The 7812-nt window shown below is 33.0% G+C and overlaps 2 non-coding genes across 2 annotated transcripts; both read left to right on the top strand.

The window, feature by feature from the left end:
- Positions 1-149: 149 nt before the first annotated feature.
- On the top strand, positions 150-223 carry Trnan-guu. The gene has a single exon. It is a non-coding gene; the product is annotated as a tRNA-Asn (tRNA).
- A 5644-nt stretch (positions 224-5867) lies between these two features.
- On the top strand, positions 5868-5939 carry Trnag-ucc. The gene has a single exon. It is a non-coding gene; the product is annotated as a tRNA-Gly (tRNA).
- Positions 5940-7812: the final 1873 nt, after the last annotated feature.

Raw genomic sequence — 7812 nt, 5'->3', positions numbered from 1 at the left:
CATTCGTTTTCTCTGTGTCTCGCTATTGAGAACGGTTGTAAAGACAGAACAGGTTTATGTTTTGTCCAGGTAGATTACAAAGATATATCTATCTCTGTCTTTTATTAAGCAATAGATAATGACTATTATTTTTCGCTGCTTTCACAAGAGCCTCCGTGGCGCAATCGGCTAGCGCGTTCGGCTGTTAACCGAAAGGTTGGTGGTTCGAGCCCACCCGGGGGCGATTATTTTTTTAATTAAATTTCATAGACTTTTTATTTTTTATGAACGGCGTTTAATTGGTTAAAATAAATTGGTTTAATAAAAAAAAATTTTTTTTTTTTGTATTATAAGAAAAAACTCATTATTCAGATTTAAAACGTCATAAATGTCACGTCACGTCAGAAAATATGAAAATATATTGAAATCTGGTGACCTAATGCTGATATTAACTATTGGGTTGTGATTATTTTCCGAAAGATTCTTCTAATAGCTCTTATCAACATGAAACCAGCTATTATCAACGATAAATATTTTTATATGGTTCATTGATATTATCACCCTCACGATAATACACGATAATACTGGAACAAAGCATTCAATACAATTAAAACTTGAAAATGTACAATATCAAATATTCTATAATCTTGTAGACATGATTGAATTCAACTATTTTAAACTTTTTTGTACTCCGTTAAACGAATTTGGTTTAAAACATTGAAAAAACATTAACAGTGAAACTTTGTGGTAAATTCTTTGGGCCTGGCACCGGCTTTATTTATACTGTTTGTAGTCAAGGCCCGATTTTTCATAAGGCAGTGTAGGCTAGGGTTACTAGGAGCTCCTGCCTAGGAGCCCACGGCAAAAATTGGGACATAAATTTTATAAAAAAACTGATCAAAGAAGTCGTTGAAACCAAATATTTATCTTTATGAAAACCGTGATCTCATGTGTTCGTAATATAATAAGGAAACATGACAATCTCTATCATCATCATCATTGCATAGTATAAAACAAAGTCGCTTACCGCTGTCTGTCCCTATGTTTGCTTAGATCTTTAAAATTACACAACGGATTTTGATGCGGTTCTTCTTCAAAAAAGTCCGCGATTGTATATGTCTATCTCTTAGGGATAACCCACCATAACCATTTAATTTCGACTTATCGATTTTAAGCAATAAAGCATTATTCCTTATCCAATTAAGTACCAATGTGCATTTAATGAAGATCAATAAGGTGCTTTACAGCATGTAATTTAAATAAATATTTTCGAAGATATTACAGATTTAAAGCGTAAATAGCGGTTAATATTGTTTAATGACAAAAAAACTGTGAACGTTCTTAGACATTCTGTAGTATATTTAGTGGCAGCATTGCTCCCATGCGAAGCCGGGGCGTGGCGCTAGTTATTAATAATATTGGATTTTGGTAAAAAATCATGTTTTAGGACGGTAGAAAAAGGTAAAGCGGTCCCGAAATATGACATGGTTTTCCAGGTCTGTTTATACTACATTTATTAAAAAACCTTTTAATACAAAAATATATTGTAACTTTTGGAGTAATATATTTTTTTATCTTTCCTTGGAGTCTTCATTAAAGACAGATGATAAGTTTCTTTTACAAAACTTGTAAAATAAAAATTCAGTATAGGACCTGAGCCGTACCTATTGTAAATTTTTTTTTTTTATTTATTTATTTCAGGTACGTAGCTGTCGCAAAACATCTCTTTAATACAGATTGAAGATTTAAATACCACAATATTATACAATCCGAAGCTATACTTCAAGTTAGATTAGTGATAGGAAGCGACCAGTGAGTGACAGTTCGGAAATTGCAGACGCCGTCAGTATAGTGCGATGCCGGTGCGAGTTTCCGAACATCGGCCATATTGCTTTAAGTTTGTGCAATTTGCAATATGACGCATATTTAGTTTCGTTATCGTTACATAGTTCAAATTAATTTAGTTCTTAAATTTAAAAAAGAAAGGTGAATGTATTTAACAGTTTTGTCACAGATTATTACAGATTATTTATTTGACAAACGAATGAGTTGTTTAAATTTACGACGACGGTTTAAATATAAAACCAAAGTATGTAGGTAAGGACTAAAAATATTATTCTTTAATCTGACATATTAGAGATTTACATCTATTATTGTACAAAATAATAATGGAATCAGCGAATTCTTTATAAAAAGTTACTACTTTGAAATACATTAATCAAACAAATTGCCAAAGAAACGTAAGTTATATCGCGTTTATGTATCATAAATAAGTGTTAGAATTAAACGAATGCGAACAAGGCCTACCGGAATATATACCTTAACACATCAAAATAGAGTATATTATTGTACAAACATATTTACTTAGGCAATCATACTTTAGTGTGTTTGTTTGTTCAGATGCTCATTGCTTAGGAACTGGCTCACTGACAGCATTATGGTCGCCGATCGGTCCGTACGGTCTGGTTTTCGTGAACGTCACAATACATTATTGGCTTTCACTAAATAACGGGAAACAGTTTGGACAATAATTCCTTCCATTTGTTATTACTGCGCCGGCGCAGCTTGCAGCCTCGATGACGTGCTAATGGTATACTATCTCATTTGTTTTTATGGACCAAGGTTAATATCTATCGTTATTTTAACGTATAAGTTATTATGTTAATATTTATACTGTCATACCTCACTCATACACGCATAACCCGTGCTGGGATATACTATTAATTTTATGGTATGGCTCACTCCCTTGTAGTACAGTGGTTACATGCATACTATTATGATTGTATATCGCATTTGTTAAATATATTCATTTATGTTTTCCTTTACATTTTTTCAACATTATTTTGTAGTTTTTCGTAGTTATGCCATACCTGATGGTGGTCATAATTGCTCACAAATTGTGCATAATAGTTCCAAGTATTGGTGTTTGGCGTTAGGATATATGATGAGTGGGTGGTACCTACGCAGAGGAACTTGCACAAAATCCTACCACCAAGTAAAATTAAAATTCTTTAACTTTGTACCTTTACAATGATTATAATCTATAATGTACAGATGAACCGGTAAAGAAGCGATTTACAAAATACAGTGTCATATCATAGTAAAAGCAATTATAATCTTAGTCTTGAAATATATTATTATATATTGTGCTAATAACGTTTTTCTAAGTAATCAGTTGCACTTATTCCCATTCATCGTATACACGATCGGCCTTGATCTTCATTAGCTTACAAAACTTAAAAAATTGCGAATATGTTCTATTACTTAAATATCGCTTATGTATCAAATGCTTCGATGATAACAATGTGTATGAAAATGTACAAAAGAAACGCTTAAAATTCAATGGTTTCTGGTGCTATTGTAGTACTACCATCTCTAAATAATTTCAATTTCACTTATTATTACCGCCACATACAGCTTTCTTCTTCAGTGCATTTGTTTTAGTTTTATGTCGGCATATTTTTATTATATGTTTGATAGTTGGGATCGCAGGACAATTATTGCAATCTTCAATTCATTAAGACTATCTCATCATCATTGTTATCAGTCATTTGAAATATTGTATGGGGACCGAAGCTTCATATTTTGTACAGACTACGTCTTTCGCTACGAATACGTATCTAATTCAGCTTTTTTTATGAAAACGGCTGCGAATACATAACCGATATTAATTCAATCCCAACCGATCGTATGTACGAGGCAAATATTCGTCCAATCAATCAATGTCCGAAGTGATGATAAAACTAGTATTTACATTTGATAATCCGGACGTTTAATAGAGGGATTATTTCCTTTTTAGGCCGTCTGTTTGCTAACACGTGTACCCAATGTACCGATAAGAAGGTACTACCGATACTCACTATCAGAGTCTCACTCTGAGCCGAGTTTTGTTCGGAGTTTGGAGGAATGTTTAAGAATTTTAATCGTTTATTAGATAACGTTCACATGGTATCGATGAGAAGTTTTTTTCCTATAAACGGGGCTGACCAATCTGTATAGATAATAAGCTGTTTTTGCGTTCATTTAAGTAACAGTCTAAATGTACTATGTTTTACTTGTCGGGATTTTTAGAGGCGTCATTATTATAAATGATCTGAGGCGATATTCCACGCGTTGAATTCTATTGGCATACCCGTTATGCGGAAATTAATTATTATGGATGGATAAATTCGCTAAATTATTTCACAAATCGATTATAATGCCTTAGATAAGAAATGCGATTCTCTTGTGTCCAGGGTTAGTCTCAATGCATTCTGGGTATAATTTCGGTAGTTTTAAATATCCATAACCATTGATTTTAGATTCCTAAATAAAGAAAGAAACGATCAATCTATTTTCTACAATGATCAAAGCTGTTTTCTATTGTGTATAATATATATACTTCAATCAGTTGTACTTTATAGGCTTAAAACGAAATCAAAGACGTTGATTCATGTTTTTTGGCGTTAGAATAAATAATAAATTGAGATAAGCGGCAGCTAATCGAAAAGCCGTTTAAATGTTCCAATAAATCGATTTTATACTGATATCTATATTAAGATTTACTTTAGTTATATATTTGATTTAGATAAAACTCAGGTAAGTTTATCAGAGAAGCGTCAATCTACTGCTTGTAATCGTTAATTTTGGTAGATCTTTATTCCACTACTAAGAATATCGTAATCCTTGTAATTCTAAACGAAAACTGCTATTTGAATCGCTAGCGAATACGAAAGACCAGCCAATCATGGAAACAATAACATTACAAACATGGCTTAACCCTTGAATACTTAGTGCGGGTCTACATGACCGATGCGATCTGCCCGCGGTTACCCCACAAAGGAATCAATTACCCGCCGCGCCTGCCTCCGCGTCGCGCAAAGCAGAAAGAAAACAATATCGCTCCCGCGTTTCGCCTCTTCACGATTCTCTGTGCACCTTGCGACGTAGCCCTATACAGGACTAGAGATCGCAATAATACTTAATCTAAATGTGTCACAAAATATATCGTTTGCTGTATTTTCATTCGATCTACTTAGTTAATAAAGTACTTAATAAAGCTCTTGTACACTTTTAATTTACAAGCACTAGGTTCAGCGATGTATTTTTTTTACCATTAAATTGTATATAATACTCGTTCTAAAAATCTAGTTGCAGCCGTATTAAATTGTATGAGGAGATATTGAAACGTATACCTTTACTCCTTACAACAGAACGTGTAAATAGGTAAAGACTATTACATAAATTACGTTTTTTTGTTGTTGTATGTGTGACACACAGTATGGCATTTCAGTCCACTATAAATCATTCCTCAAAATAAAACTAGCGATTTGTTTCGATCATTGAATATTAAAACGGGCCATCTCTAGCCGTTGTTGAGGTCGTCGGCGCCCTTTGAGCCGCAGATCAAAGCACACGAGCTTCTATTAGCCCTGATTACAGCGTCGCTGGAGGGTCTCTCTCACCCCGAACGCGTCGCGCGCATTGTCTCCCGCGTATCCAACGGGTTAAGATGCGCTCTAGAGCCATTGCAAGTTTAATTAGCTCTGTGAGTTTTTTGAGGTTTTTAGCTTGGTATTACAGGTAGCTTTGAACTAAGAGCCGTTAGGCTCAAGGGCCCTGTCTCATGTTATGAGCTGGTAAAGATGCCGTTCCGTTAGATAGACAATGTTATGATTTATGTACCTGTTTGTAATATGAGTCTTGTACATAGAAATCTTCGAAAATTTAGCTACGAATTCAGTTTAAAAAGATTAATATCGATATGCCAGTTGTGACTAAAGTAATATTTTTAACCAATTGAATTGATAGATAATGCCGTGATAATTATTTATTTTAAATATAACAAGATACGACCTATGTAATTAAAATTTAAAAACTGAGAATAAATTTTACCGAACTCGTCAGCGGCGTTGGTGGTGTAATGGTCAGCATAGTTGCCTTCCAAGCAGTTGATCCGGGTTCGATTCCCGGCCAACGCACACTTTTTGTATTTTTTTTTTCCTGATCAAAAATTTATCCTGATGAAATATCGATGATAATGAGTATTTTAATTAAATGATTTCTTTTGACGTCAGCTACTGTATTATAATAATATATATATATATATATATATATATAATCGTAATGTTAAACTATTTCTATTTCAATGGTTTTTTTATACAATACAATTTTTTTAGTAAGTACTTCATTTACGGTGAATAACTAACTAATAAAACATAATATTAATTTATTACTTAAAACTGACATTTTTATGCATTATCGATGTCAAATTGGAATTACATCCCTTTTTCGTAACTCACCCATAGATGGCGCTACTAGTATGTTAACGTAAAATCCGATAACATAATTTCTCAATTTCGCCGTAAATTAAAAAGAAACACTTGAAAACCAATCTCTGAACAGTTCCCTAATACAGTGTTTGAACATCCTTGAAAGGGAATCACTGAGATAATTCAACGTTACGCATCGGTACCCCTCCGGCATATACTGTTTATTGTGAGTTGTGACTATACATTTTGTAGACAAAGGATCCGATACGGGTTTATATTCATTATAAACGGAAGAACATGTAGATTAAAATAAAAGGCATATATTAAGATGCTAAAATTAAAGCAGGCGATCAAATGGGCCACCTGATGTTAAGTGACTACCATTCATACTCATTAGCACTGCAAGTTATCCACATATAAGTTATGTCCTTGTACTTATAATAACATTATTTATTATTTATCTGTATTCTGACAGCTTCTGATAAAAAAAATTACATAACTTAAGCATTCATTACTTATAATTTTGAAATAAAAATTAATAGTGATGACTATTGGTAAATAAATAAACAACAGCTCAGCTGGCCCAGTGGTTAAAACTCGTGAATGTTAAACGAAGATTGCGGCTTTGATTTCGATGTACTTTTTTAGTGTTTATAATTGATGTCTTATTCAGCGATAAAGAAAATATCGTGTGGAAATCTGCTTGTGGCAAAATAAATTTTGCCTCATTTGTATCCATAACTCACATTGGAGTGTTCATTTTATCAAATCTTTAAGGTTCCACGTTCACTCTGCAAACGATAGAACATTTTTTTTGGAAATAGTAACTTTTATGAATATAGTAGAGTTCTAGATTTCTTCGCGATTTCTTAGTTTGGTACACCCAAACTAAGAAATCGATATTTTTTAAAAGATTTCAAGTAACTTATTCATATGAGGATCATAATTTCATGCGACTGAATTTTGCACCCGCCCTTAGTGTTGGCGATAAATCGATCATACACACATACATATGCAACAAATATAAAATAATTAGAAAAAAAATAAAAAAATTGGTGTAATATAATATTAGATTTTTTTTTACTGCATTTACTGTAAGTACTTACAGTTAGTTTTAATTCATAAATATAAATTAGACCTGTAATTGAAAATGAATGTTTGTAAATTATATAATAGCACCATCAATTTCTCCACCACGAGACGGGGGCTCCAAAACGATAGCAATTAGACGCAAATTGTGCAGAAGAACTGTTTGCTTACCCACGCTCCACCGGAAATTGTATTTTCTGTCAATATCGCGAACTAACACACGCTTCATTTACTCAACGCAAACACCCTTATCACCGAGATATAAGACGTATAATAGCGTGAAATTAGATGGTGATAAAATTAATAGTTTCCTATGTAATTGTACTGTATTTTGCTTAAGGCTTCGTGTCCAGTGTTGACACGACATAGCTCTGTACGGTACCGTTTTACGAGTTGTCATTTACAGACATTTACAGAGTTAAACGTACGCGTATTTTTTATCATATTTCGAGGATCTTAGAATAATGATTAATTAAATATTCCATGTGTTTAC

This window comes from Vanessa atalanta, chromosome 15 (assembly GCF_905147765.1).
Source record: "Vanessa atalanta chromosome 15, ilVanAtal1.2, whole genome shotgun sequence".
NCBI lineage: Eukaryota > Metazoa > Arthropoda > Insecta > Lepidoptera > Nymphalidae > Vanessa > Vanessa atalanta.
Note: the sequence above shows the minus strand (reverse complement) of the source record. Positions and strands in the feature narration are given on the sequence as shown.